The sequence below is a fragment of the Triticum dicoccoides genome, chromosome 3A, assembly GCF_002162155.2.
Source record: "Triticum dicoccoides isolate Atlit2015 ecotype Zavitan chromosome 3A, WEW_v2.0, whole genome shotgun sequence".
In the NCBI taxonomy this organism is placed as follows: domain Eukaryota; kingdom Viridiplantae; phylum Streptophyta; class Magnoliopsida; order Poales; family Poaceae; genus Triticum; species Triticum dicoccoides.
In genome coordinates this window covers 133,184,349-133,209,655 of record NC_041384.1, presented here as the reverse complement: position 1 = coordinate 133,209,655, position 25,307 = coordinate 133,184,349, and positions in this window count along the sequence as shown.

Below are 25,307 nucleotides of genomic sequence, written 5' to 3'. Positions count from 1 at the left end.
CTAAGATGTCGCCTTTGAATGTAGGTGGCGAGGTGTCCGGAATCAAGCCGAACTAAAGCGGCAACTGGACATGGCAGATGCCGACATCGCGCTTGTCAACAAGCGGCTTGATGAGGCTCAATGTATGTAATTCTTCGGGCGGCATCAGGTAAGAGGAGCTTCATGCCAGTGTCTTACAATGTGTGTGCTCGACGCAGATGGTACGGCCACCGTGGAGAATCTTAGGGCAGAACTTGCCCGAGCTAAGGAGCAAGCCAGAAAAAGCGATGCGGCTGCCGACAAGGCCCTTCAAGAGCTGAGAGCCGAACAGGCTGCTCATTGCCGAAGCAAGGAGGAGATGGCCGAGATGGCCGAAAAGTTAAAAAGCGCTACCGACCATTGCAGACTTCTTGAAAAAGAAGACCAATCGATACAAACGGACTTAGAGAAGGCCGTTGCCAATGCCAAGGACGCATGCTCTGCGATGAGAGCTGTGAAGGAGGAGCTGCGTCAGGCCGAACAGATTGCGGCTGGAAAGCCCTTTATGCTGCGAAGGAAATTTTGTGATCCGAAGTTTGCTCCGTTGGACCGGATGTGGAGTGTGGAGGATACCTATCTGGACTTGGCAGCGAGTGCTGCTGATGCGACCAAACACTTTCAAGATCAAAAAGATCGCGAAGTGGAAAAGCTTTTCTGGTCGCAGTTTCACAATCCAGAGCGTCCACTGGCAGTGGATGATCGTTTGGCTCAATGGGCCGAACTGAATAGGTTGTCTGGACTCGCCATGAAGTACGTCATGGGTCACCTGTGGCCGGGGAGATCGGAGCCGAAGAGTTATTTCAGCTTGGTGCAGCAATTCCTTGACGCGATGCCGCGTATAAATGCAATGAAGAGGTCAGCATGCATAGAGGGCGCTAGGATGGCTCTTGCCCGTGTTAAGACATACTGGGCAGAGATGGAGACCATCGTTGTTGCGTCCCGAGATTCAGACAAAAGCCGAGTACCCTCCGAGCACTATTTTCAGGAAGTTCTTGAAGGCGCTCGTGTAATAGAGATGCAGTGCCCGAAAGATGCTATGTTATGATAGCATATGTATTTATAAAGTAATATTTTGATAAACTGTAGTGGCCTTTTTTATACTTGTGCCTCCAAGTATTGGGAACACCTCCTGTGCGGCCGTTTTAAGATATATATATATATATATAGAATCTGAAAGATGGCAGTCGTTGGCTTCAGCCCCCACGCACATAGTGCGGGGGTGCTCGCAGAAGACGCATTTTCACAGTTAACCCAACGTCTTGGTCCTACAAAGGAGGTGATAGCGCAGCAGGCCAGGCAACCAGACTATAATGCTTTAACACTTTCACTTAGCCATAGGAGTTTGACAATGAGACTCTTTAGGTAGCTCCTTGGTGGCAACTGTGCTCGCCCGAATTCGGGGCGCGTATGTGCCTGACCGGGAAGTGGCCCTTCGTTAAAGCGGAGGAATCCGATAGATTCCGATAGGTCATCGAGTGGCTGACCAGTCTCACGCTACATCATGACAGTCAGTTTTCGGCTTTCTACTGAGGTGCTCGCCCGGCCGAACCGGGGGCACAATCGCAGTAGTTCTCCTGGTGCTACCTTAGCCGATAGAGCGGAACATAAGGTAGCCGAACTCAGGAGCCGGGCAACCCAACATTTGACCAAAGACATGATTCAGAGCTGATGCATATAATGCCAAAACTCGCGACGCCGACACTCCCTAAGGTGTTCGGTCTTTATGAGTGCGGGCGAAACAACACTCATTATTAAAAAAGCCCCTAGTGTCCAGGTACGTGCAAAAATTCTGATGTGGCCACATGCCAAGACGCCAGCCTCCTCCTTGGTTATATCAGAAAGAAAAAACCAGGGGATGTGTAGAGAGACAGTAAAAAATGTTTACACAGGGTCTTAATCTAAAAAGAATCCTTTAGGACGGGTCCCTACTGCATGTCTGCGCCTTGTGTCTCCGTTGTGCCGTGTCCTGGACGGGCGCCGCACGACGTTCATCTGTAAAAGAGAGGAACTGACTTGAAAACGGGTCGTGCCGAAAAAGTTTAAAATAAGCAAAGTATAAAGTAAGATATATAAGTTTGAGCTTTATTGTCTCTTATTGTATATGTGTGGAGCCCCTAGTGCGGGGTATATGGCTTCTAGGCTTGCATCAATGATGATTTTGCACCGAACTCGTCCATCCGCGTTCGTGATCTTGAATGACCTATTTCGAAGTTTCTTTTGGCCAGTGAGGCCATTTTGCTATGGGGCTGTCAAAGCGGCCGCACAGTCCTCCACTTGGGGAGGCGCACTTTAGTGCTTCCCCTTCAAAGAGATGATGCCTCGTGGACCGGGCATCTTAAGCGTAAGAGATGCATAATGCGGTATTGTGTTAAAGCGAGCGAAAGCTTCGCGTCCCAGTAGTGCTTGAAAGCGAATTGAGAACGGGACGATATGGAAGGTCAGCTTTTCGCGGCGGAGGTTATCGGCAGAGCCGAATATGACTTTGAGCCGGAGAAAACCCATACAATGGGTGTCTGGACTAGGTATTACCCCTTGAAAGGAGGTTTTGCTGCGGCGGATTCTTGCTGGGTTTATTCCCATGTGCTGGATTGTATCATGATATATCAAGTTTAGTCCACTGCCGCCGTCCATAAGGACATTTGAAAACTGGAGTCCGCCAATTAGTGGATCGAGTATCAAGGCAGTCCAGCCTACATTCTTGATATTCCTAGAATAATCTAACTGATCGAAGATGATCGGTTTTGACAACCAGTGGCAGGACCCTTTGGGCCGTGTGGTGCATACCTTTACGGGCGCCGCACGTTTTGTTATGTGAAGTGAGTTTACTGTTTTTACTTCTTGTGGGAAGTTCTTTTGTTTCCTGGTGCTCTGCTTTTGGGGTTCGTCCTCGTCTTCGCTTGTTGTGTCGAGCCCCTTGTGTTCGGCATTGAGTCTGCCGGATTGTTTGAAAACCCAACAGTCTCTGTGGGTATGGTTAGCAGGCTTCCCGGGAGTACTGTGTATCTGACATATCCTGTCCAGGATTTTACTTAGGTTGGATGGATCGTCCCTGTTATCCTGGGGGGTGATTTTTCCTGATTTTGTCGTGAGCCTTTGAATCCGGCATTGACTGCCATGCTCTTCCGACTTTTGTCCTTAGTCCAGCGACGGTCCTTGTTGCATCGCGGTTTTCCGTTTCCATCCCTAGTTTCGGATGTACTTGGGTCGCTGGGGCTGCACCTTGCCAACTAGCTGTCCTCCCCTGCACAAAAGCGGGTCATGAGGCTTGTTAGTGCAGCCATTGTTCTTGGCTTTTCTTGGCCAAGGTGTCTGGCGAGCCATTCGTCTCGGACGTTATGCCTAAAAACTGCTAAGGCTTCGGCATCCGGACAGTCGACTATCTGATTCTTTTTAGTGAGGAATCTATTCCAGAACTGCCGAGCTGATTCTCCGGGTTGTTGAGTTATGTGATTAAGATCGTCTGCATCCGGAGGGCGGACATAGGTCCCTTGAAAGTTTGCTCGGAAAGCATCCTCGAGCTCTTCCCAGCTTCCAATTGTGTTTTCGGGAAGGCTTTTAAGCCAATGCCGGGCTGGCCCTTTAAGCTTAAGGGGTAGATATTTTATGGCGTGGAGATCACCTCCTCTAGCCATGTGTATGTGGAGGATATAATCCTCGATCCAGACTCCAGGGTCTGTTGTTCCATCATATGCCTCTATGTTTACGGGTTTGAATCCCTCTAGGAATTCATAGTCCAGGACCTCATCGGTGAAACATAGGGGGTGTGCGGCGCCCCTGTATTTGGGTGTGCCGGATTCTGATGATGGCTTCATAGCGTTGCTTACGAGAGCTTGCTTTCTTGGCCCATAAATGGACCTGACTGGGCCATGATGCGAATCCTTAGGTGGGTCGCATGCCGATTTAGGTGCGGCGCCGCTTGCCGCTTTATGGGGTCGTCTATCCGACCGTGTGGCTTTTTCATTTTTTGAATGCGAGGGCTCTAGGGCCTCTTCATCGAATTCAGGCAGTAGCTTTCTTTTTGGATAGCTTTTAGTGCAGCGACTGTCGCCGTACTTATCTGTGGTGTTGATTATTTTGCTCCATCTAATCCGGAGTGTGTCTTCCGCTGTTTTTAACTTCCGCTTCTGCTTCTTTAGGCTGCGTGCAGTTGCAACGAGCCTCTCGTGGAGGTTCTTCTGCTCCATAGGTTTATTCGGCGTGAGGTCGTTCGGAATGCCGTTTTCGCCGGAGGAGGGATGTTCGGTTTCTCTATCCGTGTTGCCCTGTTCGGACGGTTGCTCTAAGGCCTACTCGTCGTCTACCAGCTTGTCCTGCTCTATGGCTGGGTTTTTGTTGAGGCGGGGCTTGGGTCGGCGTTTACGCCGATGCTTTGATTGCTTTTCGAGGGGTCGATCTCTCGTCCCATGCCCTTTTTCCTCATTGTCGCTTCCTTTAGGGGTATCCACCATGTACACTTCGTGAGATGAGGTGGCTGTCCAATGCCCTATGGGTGTTGGTTCGTCGGTATCTCCTGCATCGTCATCCATGCTGTCGATGTCTCCGGAGTCGAAGTTGAGCACGTTGTTTAAATTGTCGACAGTGGCTACCAAGTGGGTGGTGGGTAGGCTTTGAATTTCTTCATCGTCCGTATCCCATCCTCGCTGACCGTAGTTCAGCCAGGGCTCTCCTGATAAGGAGAGAGTCTTGAGAGAGTTCAGGATATCGCCACAAGGCGAGTGCTGAAAGATGTCTGCGGCAGTGAACTCCATTATCGGCGCCCAATCGGATTCGATTGGCAGGGGCGCGAGGGGTTCGGAGTCCGGGGAGGTGTCCGGATCCTCGGAGTCACGGGTCATGCAGAGTGCGGGGCTAGCATTCGGCTCGATCGCTTTCGGGATCGCAGCCCCCGAGGTGACGTCCAACCGTTCATCCTCAATTGGTGCAATAGGCTCCGAGTTAGGGGTCGGAGCCGATGCGTGTGCGGCCTCCAGGACACTGTCCGGGGGCAGAGCTAGATCATGCCCCTTGAGATAGTGCGGCGCGCTTGGCCGTGGCTCGAGCCCGTCGAAGATCAAGTCTCCGCGGATGTCAGTCGTGTAGTTTAAGCTTCCAAACCTGACTTGATGGCCAGGGGCGTAGCTTTCGATCTACTCCGAGTGGCCGAGCGAATTGGCCCACAGAGCGAAGCCGCCCAAGAGGAAGATCTGTCCGGGGAGAAAAGTCTCACCCTGGTCCGTATCATTGTTGATGATCAAAGGAGCCATCGGGCCTAAAGGCGACGACACAGAGGAACTCTCAACAAGAGCACCAATGTCGGTGTCAAAACCGGCGGATCTCGGGTAGTGGGTCCTGAACTGTGCGTCTAGGCCGGATGGTAACAGGAGGCAGGGAACATGATGTTTTACCCAGGTTCGGGCCCTCTTGATGGAGGTAAAACCCTACGTCCTGCTTGATTAATATTGATGATATGGGTAGTACAAGAGTAGATCTACCACGAGATCAAGGAGGCTAAACCCTAGAAGCTAGCCTATGGTATGATTGTTGTATATGGAGTTGATTGCCTACGGACTACAACCCTCCGGTTTATATAGACATCGGATAGGGTTAGGGTTACATAGAGTCGGTTACAATGGTAGGAGATCTTGAATATCCGCATCGCCAAGCTTGTCTTCCACGCCAAGGAAAGTCCCATCCGGACACGGGACGAAGTCTTCAATCTTGTATCTTCATAGTCCAGGAGTCCGGCTGAAGGTACAGTCCGGCTACCCGAACACCCCCTAATCCAGGACTCCCTCAGTTCTTCTCTGAATTCTTATATGCATGATTTGATATCTTTGCAAGTCTCTTCGAATTATCGGTTTAGTTTGGCCTACTAGATTGATCTTTCTTGCAATGGGAGAAGTGCTTAGCTTTGGGTTCAATCTTGCGGTGTCCTTTCCCAGTGATAGTAGGGGCAGCAAGGCACGTATTGTATTGTTTCCATCAAGGATAAAAAGCCAGGTTTTATATCATATTGCTTGAGTTTATCCCTCTACATCATGTCATCTTGCTTAAAGCGTTACTCTGTTCTTATGAACTTAATACTCTAGATGCATGCTGGATAGCGGTCGATGTGTGGAGTAATAGTAGTAGATGCAGAATCGTTTCGATCTACTTTACACAGACGTGATGCCTATATTCATGATCATTTCCTTAGATATCTTCATAACTATGCGCTTTTCTATCAATTGCTCAACAGTAATTTGTTCACCCACCGTAATACATGCTATCTTGAGAGAAGCCAGTAGTGAAACCTATGGCCCTCGGGTCTCTTTCTTATTATATTGCATCTCTTTTATTTACATCGCATCTTGTTTACTATTTTGCAATCTTTACTTTCCAATCTATATAACAAAAATACCAAAACAAATTTATTTTACTATCTCTATCAGATCTCACTTTTGCGAGTGACCATGAAGGGATTGACAACCCCTTGATCGCGTTGGTTGCGAGGTTCTTGATTGTTTGTGTAGGTACTAGGTGACTTGTGCGTTGTCTCCTACTGGATTGATACCTTGGTTCTCAAAGACTGAGGGAAATACTTATGCTACTTTGCTGCATCATCCTTTCCTCTTCAAGGGAAAACCAACGCATGCTCAAGAGGTAGCAAGAAGGATTTCTAGCGCCGTTGCCGGGGAGATCTACGCCAAGTCAAGACATACCAAGTACCCATCATAAACTCTTCTCCCTCGCATTACATTATTTTCCATTTGCCTCTCATTTTCCTCTCCCCCACTTCACAATTTGCCGTTTTATTCGCCCCTCTTCCGTTCGTCTCTTTTCGCTTGCTTCTTATGTTCTTGGGTGTTAGTGTGCCTGTTTGCTTTGATGGCTCTGCCAAAAAGCGTTGATCCTCACCTTAGAAGGTTGGAAGAAATTGAAAACAACGTTAGAAGCTTTATGTCTTTGCAATTTGAGCATAATAATTTCTTCAGAAACGAGCTTAAAGAACAAAAATGTTTTATGGAGTACATGAATAAAGAGCTCGATGATATGTCTAAAGAATTTTATGGTTTGAAATCTCAGTTTGCTCATCTTGAAAATTTAGTAGGCTAAATTTTGGATAAGCAAGCCACCTTAGTTAATAAGATGACCGCTAAACTGGAAGATCTAGATGATAATAATGATGAAGATCTAAAACTGATTGATGTGACTCCTATTAAATCTTTGTTTTCCAATATGAATCTTGATAAAGATGGGACTGGAGATGAGTCAACTTTAGTTAAAAGGCGTCCCAATGATTCGGAGTTTTTAGATCTTGATGCAAAAATTAATAAAAGTGGGATTGAAGAGGTCAAAACTTTACATAGTAATGAACCCACTATTTTTGATTTCAAGGAATTTAATTATGATAATTGCTCTTTGATAGATTGTATTTCCTTATTGTAATCTGTGTTAAATTCTCCTCATGCTTATAATCAAAATAAAGCTTTTACTAAACATATCGTTGATGCTTTAATGCAATCCTATGAAGAAAATCTTGAACTAGAAGTTTCTATCCCTAGAAAACTTTATGATGAGTGGGAACCTACTATTAAAATTAAGATTAAAGATTATGAATGCTATGCTTTGTGTGATTTAGGTGCTAGTGTTTCCACAATTCCAAAAACTTTGTGTGATGTGCTAGGTTTCCATGAATTTGATGATTGTTCTTTAAATTTGCATCTTGCGGATTGCACCATTAAGAAACCTATGGGAAGGATTAATGATGTTATTATTGTTGCAAATAGGAATTATGTGCCCATAGATTTCATTGTTCTTGATATAGATTGCAATCCTACATGTCCTATTATTCTTGGTAGACCTTTCCTTAGAACGATTGGTGCAATTATTGACATGAAAGGAGGAAATATTAGATTCCAATTTCCATTAAGGAAAGGCATGGAACACTTTCCTAGGAAGAAAATTAACTTACCTTATGAATCTATTACGAGAGCCACTTATGGATTGCATACCAAAGATGACAATACCTAGATCTATTCTTGTTTTTATGCCTAGCTAGGGGCGTTAAACGATAGCGCTTGTTGGGAGGCAACCCAATTTTATTTTTGTTCTTTGCCTTTTGTTCCTGTTTAGTAATAAATAATTCATCTATCTTCTTTTATGATTGTGGTTTTATGTTTTAATTAGTGTTTGTGCCAAGTAAAGCCTTTAGGATCTTCTTGGGTGATTGTTGTTTGATCTTGCTGATAAAAACAGAAAGTATGCGCTCACAAAAATTATTTTCATTTTTTACCAGAGAGTGATAAAATACCAATGCCAACTGCAGTAGATCATTATAAAAATTATACTGGTCTTCCTAATTTTTCAGAATTTTTGGAGTTACAGAAGTGTTCGAAACCTCCAGATTGCTACAGACTGTTCTGTTTTTGACACATTCTGTTTTTCGCGTGTTGTTTGCTTATTTTGATGCAGCTATGGATAGTATCGGGGGGTATGAACCATAGATAAGTTTTAATACAGTAGGTTTAACACCAATATAAATAAAGAATGAGTTCATTATAGTACCTTAAAGTGGTGTTTTATTTTCTTATACTAACGGAGCTCATGAGATTTTCTGTTGAGTTTTGTCTTGTGAAGTTTTCAAGTTTTTGGGTAAAGATTTGATGAATTTTGGAATAAGGAGTGGCAAGAGCCTAAGATTGGGTATGCCCAAGGCACCCCAAGGTAAAATGCAAGGACAACCAAAACCTAATCTTGGGGATGCCATGCCCCGGAAGGCATCCCCTCTTTCGTCTTCGTCTATCGGTAACTTTACTTGAGGCTGTATTTTTATTCACCACATGATATGTGTTTTCCTTGGAGCATCTTGTATGATATGAGTCTTTGCTTTTTAGTATACCACAATCATCCTTGCTGTACACACCTTTTGGGAGACACACGCATGAATCAGAATTTATTAGAATACTCTATGTGCTTCACTTATATCTTTTGAGCTAGATAATTTTGCTCTAGTGCTTCACTTATATCTTTTTAGAGCACGGTGGTGGTTTTATTTTATAGAAATTATTGATCTCTCATGCTTCACTTATATTATTTTGAGAGTCTTTCAGAACAGCATGGTAATTTGCTTTGGCTATAAAATTAGTCCTAATATGATGGGCATCCAAGATGGGTATAATAAAAACTTTCATATAAAGTGCATTGAATACTATGAGAAGTTTGATAACTTATGATTGTTTTGAGATATGAAGATGGTGATATTAGAGTCATGCTAGTTGAGTAGTTGTGAATTTGAGAGACACTTGTGTTAAAGTTTGTGATTCCCGTAGCATGCACGTACGGTGAACCGTTATGTGATGAAGTCGGAGCATGATTTATTTATCGATTGTCTTCCTTATGAGTGGCGGTCGGGGACGAGCGATGGTCTTTTCCTACCAATCTATCCCCCTAGGAGCATGCACATAGTACTTCGTTTTGATAACCAATAGATTTTTGCAATAAGTATATGAGTTCTTTATGACTAATGTTGAGTCCATGGATTATACGCACTCTCACCCTTCCACCATTGCTAGCCTCTCTAGTACCGCGCAACTTTCGCCGGTACCATAAACCCACCATTTACCTTCCTCAAAACAGCCACCATACCTACCTATTATGGCATTTCCATAGCCATTCTGAGATATATTGCCATGCAACTTTCCACCGTTCCCTTTATTATGACACGTTCCATCATTGTCATATTACCTTGCATGATCATGTAGTTAACATCATATTTGTGGCAAAGCCACCTTCATAATTCTTTCATACATATCACTCTTGAATAATTGCACATCCCGGTACACCGCCGGAGGCATTCACATAGAGTCATATTTTGTTCTAAATATCGAGTTGTAATTCTTGAGTTGTAAGTAAATAAAAGTGTGATGATCATCATTATTAGAGCATTATCCTAGTGAGGAAAGGATGATGGAGACTATGATTCCCCCACAAGTCGGGATGAGACTCTGGACAAAAAATGAAATAAAAAAGAGAAAAATGAGGCCATAAAAAAGAGAAAAGGCCCATAAAAATGAGTGAAAAAGAGAGAAGGGACAATGCTACTATCCTTTTTCCACACTTGTGCTTCAAAGTAGCACAATGATCTTCATGATAGAGAGTCTCCTATGTTGTCACTTTCATATACTAGTGGGAATTTTTCATTATAGAACTTGGCTTGTATATTCCAATGATGGGCTTCCTCAAAATGCCATAGGTCTTCGTGAGAAAGCGAGTTGGATGCACACCCACTTAGTTTCTTTTTGTGATTTCATACACTTATAGCTCTAGTGCATCTATTGCATGGCAATCCCTACTCACTCACATTGATATCTATTGATGGGCATCTCCATAGCCCATTGATACGCCTAGTTGATGTGAGACTATCTTCTCCATTTTGTCTTCTCCACAACCACCATTCTATTCCACCTATAGTGCTATGTCCATGGCTCACGCTCATGTATTGCGTGAAGATTGAAAAATTTTGAGAACATCAAAAGTATGAAACAATTGCTTGGCTTGTCATCGGGGTTGTGCATGATTAAATATTTTGTGTGATGAAGATAGAGCATAGCCAGATGATACGTCTCCAACGTATCTATAATTTTTGATTGTGCCATGCTATATTATCTACTGTTTTGGACTATATTGGGCTTTATTTTCCACTTTTATATTATTTTTGGGACTAACCTATTAACCGGAGGCCCAGCCCAGAATTGCTGTTTTTTTGCCTATTTCAGTGTTTCGGATAAATGGAATATCAAACGGAGTCCAAACGGAATAAAATCTTCGGGAACGTGATTTTCTCACCGAACGTGATCCAGGAGACTTGGACCTTGCTCCAAGGAACAAAAGAGGCGGTCACAAGGGTGGGGGCGCGCCCCCCTAGGGCGCGCCCCCTGCCTCGTGGGCCCCTCGTTGCTCCTCCGGCATACTTCTTCCTCCTATATATACACACGTACCCCCAAACGATCAGAAGAGGATCCAAAAACCTAATTCCACCGCCACAACTTTCTGTACCCACGAGATCCCATCTTGGGGCCTATTTCGGAGCTCTGCTGGAAGAGGGCCGTCATCACGGAGGGCTTCTACATCATCCTAGCCCCTCCGATGAAGTGTGAGTAGTTTACCTCAGACCTTCGGGTCCATAGTTAGTAGCTAGATGGCTTCTTCTCTCTCTTTGAATCTCAATACAAAGTTCTCCCCCTCTCTTGTGGAGATCTATTCGATGTAATCTTCTTTTTGCGGTGTGTTTGTTGAGACCGATGAATTGTGGGTTTATGATCAAGTCTATCTATGAATAATATTTGAATCTTCTCTGAATTCTTTTATGTATGATTGGTTATCTTTGCAAGTCTCTTCGAATTATCCGTTTGGTTTGGTCAACTAGATTGGTAGTTCTTGCCATGTGAGAAGTGCTTAGCTTTGGGTTCGATCTTGCGGTGTCCTTACCCAGTGACAGAAGGGGCAACAAGGCACGTATTGTATCGTTGCCATCGAGGATAACAAGATGGGATTTATTTCATATTGCATGAATTTATCTCTCTACATCATGTCATCTTGCTTAAGGTGTTACTCTGTTTTTAACTTAGTACTCTAGATGCATGCTGGATAGTGGTCGATGAGTGGAGTAATAGTAGTAGATGCAGAATCGTTTCGATCTACTTGTTACGGACGTGATGCCTATATACATGATCATGCCTAGATATTCTCATAACTGTGCTCAATTCTGTCAATTACTCAACAGTAATTTGTTCACCCACCGTAGAATACTTATGCTCTTGAGAGAAGCCACTAGTGAAACCTATGTCCCCCGGGTCTATTCTCATCATATCAATCTCCATCACTTTAATCTTGTTTTGCTTTTTTACTTTGCTTTTACTTTTTACTTTGCATCTTTATACCAAAAATACCAAAAATATTATATCTATCAGATCTCACTCTCGTAAGTGACTGTGAAGGGCTTGACAACCCCTAATCGCGTTGGTTGCGGGTAGCTATCGCTTTGTGCAGGTACGAGGGACTTGAGCGTGGGCTCCTACTGGATTGATACCTTGGTTCTTAAAAACTGAGGGAAATACTTACGCTACTCTGCTGCATCATCCCTTCCTCTTCAGGGAAAACCAACGCAAGCTCAAGACGTAGCAAGAAGGATTTCTGGCACCGTTGCCGGGGAGTCTACGCAAAAAGTCAACATACCAAGTACCCATCGCAATCCCTATCTCTCGCATTACATTATTTGCCATTTGCCTCTCGTTTCCCTCTCCCCCCCAATTCACCCTTGCCATTTTATTCGCCCTCTCTCTCTCTCTCTATCCTCCCTCTCTATTTGCCTCTTTTTGCCCGTTGCTTTTTGTTTGCTCGTGTGTTAGATTGCTTGTTTGTCGCGATGGCTCAAGATACTACTAAATTGTGTGACTTCACCAATACCAATAATAATGATTTCCTTAGCACTCTGATTGCTCCTCTTATCGATGCTGAATCTTGTGAAATTAATACTGCTTTGTTGAATCTTGTTATGAAAAATCAATTCGCCGGCCTTCCTTGTGTAGATGCCGCTACTCATCTGAATAGCTTCGTTGATTTATGTGATATGCAAAAGAAAAAAGATGTCAATAATGATGTCGTTAAATTGAAGCTATTTCCTTTTTCGCTTAGATATCGTGCTAAAGCTTGGTTTTCGTCTTTGCCTAAGAATAGTATTGATTCATGGAACAAGTGCAAAGATGCTTTTATCTTTAAGTATTTTCCTCCCGCTAAGATCATCTCTCTTAGAAACGATATTATGAACTTTAAACAACTTGATCATGAACATGTTGCACAAGCTTGGGAGAGAATGAAATTAATGATACGTAATTGCCCTACTCATGGTTTGAATTTTTGGATGATTATACAAAAATTTTATGTCGGATTGAATTTTGCTTCTAGAAATCTTTTAGATTCGTCCGCGGGAGGCACTTTTATGGAAATCACTTTAGGAGATGCCACTAAACTCCTAGATAATATTATGGTTAATTATTCCCAATGGCATACTGAAAGATCTTCTAATAAAAAGTGCATGCGATAGAAGAAATTAAAGTGTTGAGTGGAAAGATGGATGAATTTATGAAATTATTTGCTACTAAGAGTGTTTCTTCTGATCCTAATGATATGTCTTTGTCTACTTTGATTGAGAATAACAGTGAATCTATGGATGTGAATTTTGTTAGTTGGAATAATTTTGGTAACAACGCTTATAGAGGGAATTTTAATCCTAGGCCATATCCTAGTAATCCTTCTAATAATTATGGGAATTCCTACAATAACTCTTATGGAAATTATAATAAGATGCCCTCTGATTTTGAATCTAATATTAAAGAATTTAATTCTTCGCAAAAGAATTTTAATGCTATGATTGAAGAAAAATTGCTTAAGATTGATGATTTAGCTATGAACGTTGATAGAATTGCTCTTGATGTTGATTCTTTGAAACTTAGATCTATTCCACCTAAGCATGATATCAATGAGTCTCTAAAAGCCATGAGAATTTCAATTGATGAGTGTAAGGAAAGAACCGCTAGGATGCGTGCTTCCAAAGATGCCTTTATTAAAGCGTGTTCCTCCAATTCCTATGAAAATCAAGAGGAAGATCTAAAAGTTATTGATGTGCCCCTATTAAATCTTTATTTTTCAATATTAATCTTGATGAAACTTAATATGATCTTCCTTTACCTAGAAGGCGTTCTAAAAATTTGGAGTATTTAGATCTTAATGATGAAATTGATGAAAGTGGGATTGAAAGAAATAAAAATCTAGATGTTGCTAAACCCACTATATTGGATTTAAAGGAATTTAATTATGAAAGTTGCTCTTTAATTGATTGTATTTCCTTGTTGCAATCCGAGCTAAATTCTCCACATGCTTATAGTCAAAATAAAGCCTTCACCGAACATATTGTTGATGCCTTGATGCAATCTTATGAAGAAAAACTTGAGTTGAAAGTTTCTATCCCTAGAAAACTCTATGATGAGTGGGAACCAACTATTAAAATTAAAATTAAAGATCATGAGTTTTATGCTTTGTGTGATTTGGGTGCTAGTGTCTCTACTATTCCCAAGACTTTGTGTGATTTACTAGATTTCCGTAACTTTGATGATTGCTCTCTAAACTTGCATCTTGCCGATTCCACTATTAAGAAACCTACGTGAAGGATTAATGATGTTCTTATTGTTGCAAATAGGAATTATGTTCCCATAGATTTCATTGTTCTTGATATAGATTGCAATCCTTCTTTCCCTATTATTCTTGGTAGACCTTTCCTTAGAACGGTTGGTGCGATTATTGATATGACGGAAGGGAATATTAGATTTCAATTTCCATTAAAAAAATGCATGGAACACTTTTCAAGAAATAAAATAAAATTACCATATGAAACTATCATGAGAGCCACTTATGGATTGCCTACCAAAGATGGCAATACCTAGATCTATCCTCGCTTTTATGCCTAGCTAGGGGCGTTAAACGATAGCGCTTGTTGGGAGGCAACCCAATTTTATTTTTATTCCTTGCTTTTTGCTCCTGCTTAGTAATAAATAAATTATTTAGCCTCTGTTTTGGTTGTGTTTTTGTGTTTAATTAGTGTTTGTGCCAAGTAGAACCGTTGGGAAGACTTGGGGGAAGTCTTGTTGAACTTGCTGTAAAAAACAGAAACTTTAGCGCTCACGAAAACTGATGTAATTTTTATTTTAAGAGTGCTATTTAGTTAATTCTTTTTGAAGATGATTAATAGATAAATTCATCACGTCCAGCAATTTATTTTAGAATTTTTGGGGTTCCATATCTTGCGCTAGCTACAGATTACTACAGACTGTTCTGTTTTTGACAGATTCTGTTTTTCGTGTGTTGTTTGCTTATTTTGATGAATCTATGGCTAGTAAAATAGTTTATAATACATAGAGAAGTTTGAATACAGTAGGTTTAACACCAATATGAATAAAGAATGAGTTCATTACAGTAACTTGAAGTGGTCTTTTGTTTTCTTTCACTAACGGAGCTCACGAGTTTTCTATTTTGAGTTTTGTGTTGGTGAAGTTTTCAAGTTTTGGGTGAATTATTTTGATGGATCATGGAACAAGGAGTGGCAAGAGCCTAAGCTTGGGGATTCCCATGGCACCACCAAGATAATCCAAGGACACCAAAAATTCAAAGCTTGGGGATGCCCCGGAAGGCATCCCCTCTTTCGTCCACTTCCATCGGTAATTTACTTGGAGCTATATTTTTATTCACCAACATGATATGTGTTTTGCTTGGAGCGTCTTGTATTATTTGTGTCTTTGTGTCTTAGTATGCCACAATCATCTTGCTGTACACACCTTTTGAGAGATCCATACATGAATTAAAATTTGATAGAATACTCTATGTGCTTCACTTATATCTTTTGAGCTAAGTAGTTTTGCTCTATGTGCTTCACTTATATCTTTTGAGCTAGATAATTTTGCTCTATGTGCTTCACTTATATCTTTTGAGCGTTATAATTTTGCTCTATGTGCCTCACTTAGATCTTTTAGAGCACGGTGGTGGATTTGTTTTAAAGAAACTATTGCTCTCTCATGCTTCACTTAAATTATTTTGAGAGTCTCTTAATAGCATGGTAATTTGGTTAATAATACTATGCTTGGTATTCAAGATTTGTGAAACTTTCTTTTGAGTGTGTTGAATACTAAGAAAAGATTGAAGCATGATAATTGTTTTGAGATATGGAGGTGATAATATTAAAGTCATGCTAGTTGAGTAGTTGTGAATTTAAAGAATACTTGTGTTAAGGTTTGTGATTCCCGTAGCATGCACGTATGGTGAACCATTATGTAACGAAGTCGAAGCATGATTTGTTTATTGATTGTCTTCCTTATGAGTGGTGGTCGGGGATGAGCGATGGTCTTTTCCTACCAATCTATCCCCCTAGGAGCATGCGCGTAATACTTTGCTTTGATAACTTCTAGATTTTTGCAATAAGTATATGAGTTCTTTATGACTAATGTTGAGTCCATGGATTATACGCACTCTCACCCTTCCACCTTTGCTAGCCTCTCTAATACCGCGCACTTTTCGTCGGTATCATACACCTACCATACACCTTCCTCAAAATAGCCACCATACCTACCTATTATGGCATTTCCATAGCCATTCCGAGATATATTGCCATGCAACTTTCCACCATCTAGTTCATCATGACACATTCATGATTATCATATTACTTAGCATGATCATGTAGTTGACATAAGTATTTGTGGCAAAGCCACCATTCATAATTTCTTCATACTTGTCACTCTTGATTCATTGCATATCCCGGTACACCACCGAAGGCATCCATATAGAGTCATACTTTGTTTTAGAATCGAGTTGCAATCATTGAGTTGTAAATAAATAAAAGTGTGATGATCATCATTCAATAGAGCATTGTCCCAATAAAAAAAGAGAAAGGCCAAAGAAAAAAAAGAAGGCCCAAAAAAAAGAAAATAAATAAAAAGGGGCAATACTACTATCCTTTTTTCCACACTTGTGCTTCAAAGTAGCACCATGATATAGCGAGTCTCATATATTGTGCTTCAAAGTAGCACCATGTTCTTCATATAGAGAGTCTCATATGTTGTCACTTTCATATACTAGTGGGAATTTTACATTATAGAACTTGGCTTGTATATTCCAATAATGGGCTTCCTCAAATTGCCCTAGGTCTTCGTGAGCAAGCAAGTTGGATGCACACCCACTAGTTTCTTTTGTTGAGCTTTCATACATTTATAGCTCTAGTGCATCCGTTGCATGGCAATCCCTACTCACTCACATTGATATCTATTGATGGGAATCTCCATAGCCTGTTGATACGCCTAGTTGATGTGAGACTATCTTGCCCTCCTTTTTGTCTTCTCCACAACCACCATTCTATTCTACCTATAGTGCTATATCCATGGCTCATGCTCATGTATTGCGTGAAGATTGAAAAAGTTAGAGTATGAAACAATTGCTTGGCTTGTCATCGGGGTTGTGCATGATTTAAATACTTTGTGTGGTGAAGATGGAGCATAGCCAGACTATTTTGTTTTGTAGGGATAACTTTCTTTGGCCATGTTATTTTGAGAAGACATAATTGCTTTGTTAGTATGCTTGAAGTATTATTTTTTATGTCAATATAAACTTTTGTCTTGAATCTTTCTAATCTGAATATTCATACCACAATTAAGAATATTTACACTGAAATTATGCCAAGTAGCACTCCGCATCAAAAATTCTCTTTTTATCATTTACCTACTCGAGGACGAGCAGGAATTAAGCTTGGGGATGCCTGATATGTCTCCAACGTATCTATAATTTTTGATTGCTCCATGCTATATTATCTACTATTTTGGACTATATTGGGCTTTATTTTCCACTTTTATATTATTTTCGGGACTAACCTATTAACCGGAGGCCCAGCCCAGAATTGCTGTTTTTTGCCTATTTCAGTGTTTCAGATAAACGGAATATCAAACGGAGTCCAAACGAAATAAAATCTTTGGGAACGTGATTTTCTCACCGAACGTGATCCAGGAGACTTGGACCCTGCTCCAAGGAACAAAATAGGCGGTCACGAGGGTGGGGGGCGCCTACTTCCTCCTATATATACACACGTACCCCCAAACGATCAGAAGAGGAGCCAAAAACCTAATTCCACCGCCGCAACTTTCTGTATCCACGAGATCCCATCTTGGGGCCTATTCCGGAGCTCCACCGGTAGAGGGCCGTCATCACAGAGGGCTTCTACATCATCCTAGCCCCTCCGATGAAGTGTGAGTAGTTTACCTCAGACCTTCGGGTCCATAGTTAGTAGCTAGATGGCTTCTTCTCTCTCTTTGAATCTCAATACAAAGTTCTCACCCTCTCTTGTGGAGATCTATTCGATGTAATCTTCTTTTTGCGGTGTGTTTGTTGAGACCGATGAATTGTGGGTTTATGATCAAGTCTATCTATGAATAATATTTGAATCTTCTCTGAATTCTTTTATGTATGATTGGTTATCTTTGCAAGTCTCTTCGAATTATCCGTTTGGTTTGTCCAACTAGATTGGTAGTTCTTGACATGGGAGAAGTGCTTAGCTTTGGGTTCGATCTTGCGGTGTCCTTACCCAGTGACAAAAGGGGCAGCAAGGCACGTATTGTATCGTTGCCATCGAGGATAACAAGATGGGGTTTATTTCATATTGCATGAATTTATCTCTCTACATCATGTCATCTTGCTTAAGGCGTTACTCTGTTTTAACTTAATACTCTAGATGCATGCTGGATAGCGGTCGATGTGTGGAGTAATAGTAGTAGATGCAGAATCGTTTCGATCTACTTGTTACGGATGTGATGCCTATATACATGATCATGCCTAGATATTCTCATAACTATGCTCAATTCTATCAATTGCTCAACAATAATTTGTTCACCCACCGTAGAATACTTATGCTCTTGAGAGAAGCCATTAGTGAAACCTATGGCCCCCGAGTCTATTCTCATCATATCAATCTCCATCACTTTAATCTTGTTTTGCTTTTTTACTTTGCTTTTACTTTTTACTTTGCATCTTTATACCAAAAATACCAAAAATATTATATCTATCAGATCTCACTCTCGTAAGTGACCGTGAAGGGCTTGACAACCCCTAATCGCGTTGGTTGCGAGTAGCTATCGCTTTGTGCAGGTACGAGGGACTTGAGCGTGGGCTCCTACTGGATTGATACCTTGGTTCTCAAAAACTAAGGGAAATACTTACGCTACTCTACTGCATCATCCCTTCCTCTTCGGGGAAAACCAACGCAAGCTCAAGACGTAGCACCAAACTATATGATTTTGTAGGGATAGCTTTCTTTGGCCATGTTATTTTGAGAAGACATGATTACTTTGTTAGTATGCTTGAAGTATTATTATTTTTATGTCAATATTAAAATTTTGTCTTGAATCTTTGAGATCTAAACGTTCATGCCACAATAAAGAAAATTACATTGATAATTATGATAGGTAGAATTCTAGATCAAAAATTCTGTTTTTATCATTCACCTACTCGAGGACGAGCATGAATTAAGCTTGGGGATGCTTGATACGTCTCCAACATATCTATAATTTTTTATTGTTCCATGCTATTATATTATCTATTTTTGATGTTTAATGGGCTTTAATATGCTCTTTTATATTATTTTTGGGACTAACCTATTAACCGGAGGCCCAGTGTCAGTTTCTGTTTTTTTTCTATTTTAGAGTTTCGCAGAAAAGGAATACCAAACGGAATGAAACCTTCGCGATGATATTTCTTGGACCGAAAGCAAACTAGAAGACTTGGAGTTGAAATCTAGAACGCAACAAGCCGACCACGAGGCAGGAGGGTGCACGCAGGGGGTAGGCGCACCCCCACCCTCGTGGGCCCCTCGTAGCTCCACCGACGTACTTCTTTCGCCTATATATACTCTTTTACCATACATCGATCGTAGATAGCCACGAAACCACTTTTCCACCGCCGCAACCTTCTGTACCCGTGAGATCCCATCTGGGGGCCTTTTCCGGCGATCTGCCGGAGGGGGAATCGATCACGGAGGGCTTCTACATCAACACCATAACCTCTCCGATGAAGCGTGAGTAGTTTACCATAGACCTTTGGGTCCATAGTTATTAGCTAGATGGCTTCTTCTCTCTCTTTGATTCTCAATACAAAGTTCTCCTCGATGTTCTTGGAGATCTATTTGATGTAATACTCTTTTGTGGTGTGTTTGCCGAGATCCGATGAATTGTGGGTTTATGAACAAGATTATCTATGAATATTATTTGGTTCTTCTCTGAATTCTTATATGCATTATTTGATATGTTTGCAAGTCTCTTCGAATTATCGGTTTAGTTTGGCCAACTATATTGATCTTTATTGCAATGGGAGAAGTGCTTAGCTTTGGGTTCAATCTTGCGGTGTCCTTTCCCAGTGACAGTAGGGGAAGCAAGGCACGCATTGTATTATTGCCATCGAGGATAAAAATATGGGGTTTATATCATATTGCTTGAGTTTATCCCTCTACATCATGTCATCTTGCTTAAAGCGTTACTCTGTTCTTATGAACTTAATACTCTAGATGCATGCTGGATAGCGGTCGATGTGTGGAGTAATAGTAGTAGATGCAGAATCATTTCGATCTACTTGACACGGACGTGATGCCTATATTCATGATCATTACCTTAGATATCTTCATAACTATGCGCTTTTCTATCAATTGCTCGGCAGTAATGTTCACCCACCATAATACATGCTATATTGAGAGAAGCCACTAGTGAAACCTGTGGCCCCCGAGTCTCTTTATTATTATATTGCATCTCTTTTATTTACATCGCATCTCGTTTACTATTTTGCAATCTTTAATTTCCAATCTATATAACAAAAATACCAAAAATATTTATTTTACTATCTCTATCAGATCTCACTTAAGTGAGTGACCGTGAAGGGATTGACAACCCCTTTATCGCATTGGTTGCTAGGTTCTTGATTGTTTGTGCATGTACTAGGTGACTTGTGCGTTGTCTCCTACTGGATTGATACCTTGGTTCTCAAAAACTGAGGGAAATACTTACGCTACTTTGCTGCATCACCCTTTCCTCTTCAAGGGGAAACCAACCATGCTCAAGAGGTAGCAACGACCCTCTGGGTGGATCTTTGTGGCGGAGCGACAGGGCAGGTTGAGACCATCTAGGTGAGAGGTGGGCCTGGCCCTGGTCGGCGTTCGCGGTTACATCAATTAACACGCTTAACAAGATCTTGGTATTTGATCTGAGTCTGGCCACTGGCCTATACGCACTAACCAACTATGCGGGAACAGTTATGGGCACTCGACGTCGTGGTATCGGCCGAAGCCTTCTTGACGTCAGCGACTGAGCGGCGTGCGCCGGATTGGACTAGAACGCCTGCTCTTGTATTAGGGAGGCTAGGTCTGCTTCCGGCCGCCTTCGCAACGTGCAGGTGTGCAATGGGCGATGGGCCTAGACCCCTGCACGCTTAGGATTTAGACCGGCGGGCTGACCTCTCTGTTGTGCCTAGGTGGGGCTGCGACGTGTTGATCTTCCGAGGCCGGGCATGACCCAGGAAAGTGTGTCCGGCCAGAGGGATCGAGCGTGTTGGGTAATGTGGTGCACCCCTGCAGGGAAGTTTATCTATTCGAATAGCTGTGTCCCTCGGTAAAAGGACGGCCCAGAGTTGTATTTTGACATTATGACAACTAGAACCGGATACTTAATAAAACACACCCTTCCAAGTGCCAGATACAACCCGATGATCACTCTCTCACAGGGCAACGAGGGGAGGATCACCGGGTAGGATTATGCTATACGATGACACTTGGTGAACTTACCATCTACTCCCTTCTATATGCTTCAAGATGGAGGCTGCCAGAAGCGTAGTCTTCAATAGGACTAGCTATCCCCCTCTTATTCTGGCATTCTGCAGTTCAGTCCACATATACTACTCATTTCATTGATACCAATGCATATGTAGTGTAGATGCTTGCTTGCGAGTACTTTGGATGAGTACTCACGGTTGCTTTGCTCCCCCTTTTCCATTTTTCTCGGATGCCGCAACCAGATGATGGAGTTTAGGAGCCAGAGGATCTCGAGGATGTTTCTACATGGAGTTCAGCTTCGAGGAGTAGTTAGGAGGTCCTAGGCAGGAGGCCTTGCCTTTTCAATTGTTGCTACTTTTGTGCTAGCCTTCTTAAGGCAAACTTGTTTAACTTATGTCTGTACTCAGATATATTTGCTTCCACTGACTCTTGTGTCTTCGAGCACTTGTATTCGAGCCCTCGAGGCCCCTGGCTTGTAATATAAAACTTGTATTATTTTATTTGTGTCTAGAGTTGTGTTGTGATATCTTCCTATGAGTCCTTGATCTTGATCGTACACATTTGCGTGTATGATTAGTGTATGATTGAATCGAGGGCATCACAAGTTGGTATCAAAGCCGACTGACTGTAGGAATCCCCCTTCCACACTCCTTGGCCGAAGTCGAGTCTAGTCACTGAAAAACTTTTACTAACATGGCTGCGTGTCTTACGGGCCCACGTCGCCATTTGGTGGTATTAGGATCTTTTATTCCTCGACCTATACTCTGGGACTCTGATCTCTCTTCTATCCGGGTTAAAGGATTTTGGTAACTATAACTATAGGTTCTCATAATTAGTTCTTCCTAGAGAGCCCCTTATTATAGATGATCACCTGCTGCCTAGAAGATTTCGAAGATACTCTCCAATATTCTCTCGAGACTTTGTGCCTGTTGCTTTTGCAATTCCCTACCACCAAAATATGCCTATGGATAAATACATACACATGTCGTTCTTACTTTTATTCCTAGTTGATCTTGTTATTACAAGATACCCCGAAATTCTCTCTATTGCTTCGAGAAAACTTTGTGCCTACTGCCTTGCAGTTTTAAGCCACCTGAATACCCCTATAGATAATTTCTTGCACTTACTGAGTATCCATTCATCCCCAGTTGTTCATGTGACTCGCAATATTCTTTGGAATACTATTTGATCTTCCAAAAATCCTCAATAGCCTATTGCCCTTGTTCTTCCTTACCTGCTTGCATTATGATTAATCCCATAAGTCTAGTAATCTTACTGTCATCCTTTCTCATTATCATTTTGAGTCCGTTGATTCAATATGTTGCGAATGCTCACAATCCTCAATCAAATCCTAGAATTCATCCTTCCAGCTCAGACGACATTTGAACAGGAGCTGGTTCTCGACCAATCAAATTGTCGTCGATTGTACCCCTAAGGCTATTCAACTCATCCATCCCTAGTCAGAGCGTTGCTTCTGATCCCTTGACTTGGAATTCATAATTCCTTTGCAATTGAGCTTTGAATTAGTTAGTTGTTTCTATCATCTGATCTCCTTGCATTCTTCTTTTTCTGGTTGAGTAACGATGCTCACATCAGATCCCTTGTGGACCCCTAGATCCTTTGTTGGATTTCATCTGACAACATTCTTCATATTCAATAACCTTATGAGCCTTTCCGCGGATATATAATGCCTTTGGTAAATTGTATCCTCTGCTTTGTCAACCATGCTCTACTTGCGAGCTTGTGTTATTTACTCTTGAATTTGTGATATATGTTCCTATGATTCCCCGATGGGTTGAACCAACGCCTTCCCTAATCTTTGAGAACCCGAAAGATTTTACGGGTCATACTTATCTGGTATTGCACTAGGTCAGACTTTCAACAACTAATGTCATTTTTGAAAAGACGAGAAGTGAGTGAAAGGTTATGCATTAAATAAGTGAGAGTCGACCTTGAACTTTGTGTTCATGCCCATGGACCCGACGTGGAACTTATCATGGAAGCTTCTTGCAAAATATTTACTCATTTGGTTAATTCTTTCGGTGTCATTAAATTGGATCCCCTGTAGCTATGGTTCCGACCATATTGTTCTTCTTTGATCCCATTTACCGGGCAAGTTTAAGCATTTGTCTTTTGCGGATCAATACCCCAGTCCAACCTTTACTTTGATCTACCGTTGAGTATTACACTATGGTATCTCGAGAATATCATCGAACTGCATAACTTCTTATGGGTTCTTCATCAACTGTTATTTCTCACCGATTCCAATTTTCCCGAGATCTGGGTTGTCGTCAACCAAGAACATCGAATAGTGAATCGAGTCCACACTCCGATTCAATAACTCTAAGTAATTTTCATTGCTTAAGAGTTTAATAATCCTTCAAGTCATCCCAAGCCTGATCGGCTATATCATTATCATGCTAAATTTTAACTGTGCTACCTGGTCCTTCTTCCTGGAGCACAATTTTCGACGATGAGTTAAGCTTACGCCAATTTTTCTTGTCATATCTTTTCACCTTGAACAACAAGTTTGATTTCGAGTTTGTGTCATACCCGTGGTTCCATTAACCTATCCCTTCATCATTCCTTTGACTTGATGTCATCGTCGATCGATTACATCTTCATGAAATCTCGCGACCAATGTGTCGTGAACATCATCAACATTCTGAGCTCTTCCAAGACATCTATTGAATTCTTGATGAAAATTACCATCCTTTCCCCTCAATGATTTGTGTTACTATCGACAATATTCTTGCCTTCCCTCCAACACAAACTTGTTCATGGTTTGTTTTGTACCTTGAGTTCCTTGCTATCCATCTTATGTTATGTTCTACCTTGAAGTATTACCGACTTTTATGTCAAGGATGTTGTGAGGATTGCTCCACCTCTTAAGAATTCTTGGTATAGTGATACTTCTCACCATCACCATTCTTTCTTGCTCCCCGTGTTGTTTCTAACCGGAATACCGACAATTGAACTATGTTGTGTGAATTCAAAACTTCTAGCAACTCTATTGATTTGAAGTGAATGGTCAATAGCTTCATTCTAAGTCTTTTGGTTATTGAATCACCATTCTGACATTGATCATGCTACCTAAGCCCATATTTCGAGTGCACCTTTCAACCAATGTTTAATCGGTATGTTTTCCTCGAGCATACCTCATTATATCATTGATCTAACAAATGTTATCTCCTTGTTCACATAATTGTGGAAATCCATCCTTTGGAAATCTTGATGAATTATCGTTGAGTCCATTAGCCACCTCCTTGATGTCTACTACACAACCTTCTTTTTGTAGACGTTGTTGGGCCTCCAAGTGCAGAGGTTTGTAAGACAGTAGCAAATTTCCCTCAACTGGATGACCTAAGGTTTATCAATCCGTGAGAGGCGTAGGATGAAGATGGTCTCTCTCAAACAACCCTGCAACCAAATAACAAAGATTCTCTTGTGTCCCAACACACCCAATACAATGGTAAATTGTATAGGTGCACTAGTTCGGCGAAGAGATGGTGATACAAGTGCAATATGGATGATAGATATAGGTTTTTGTAATCTGAAAATATAAAAACAGCAAGGTAACTAATGATAAAAGTGAGCGTAAACGGTATTGCAATGCTAAGAAACAAGGCCTAGGGTTCATACTTTCACTAGTGCAAGTACTCTCAACAATAATAACATAATTGGATCATATAACTATCCCTCAACATGCAACAAAGAGTCACTCCAAAGTCACTAATAGAGGAGAACAAACGAAGAGATTATTGTAGGGTACGAAACCACCTCAAAGTTATCCTTTCTGATCGATCTATCATAGAGTTAGTACTAGAATAACACCTTAAGACACAAATCAACCAAAACCCTAATGTCACCTAGATACTCCAATGTCACCTCAAGTATCCGTGGGTATGATTATACGATATGCATCACACAA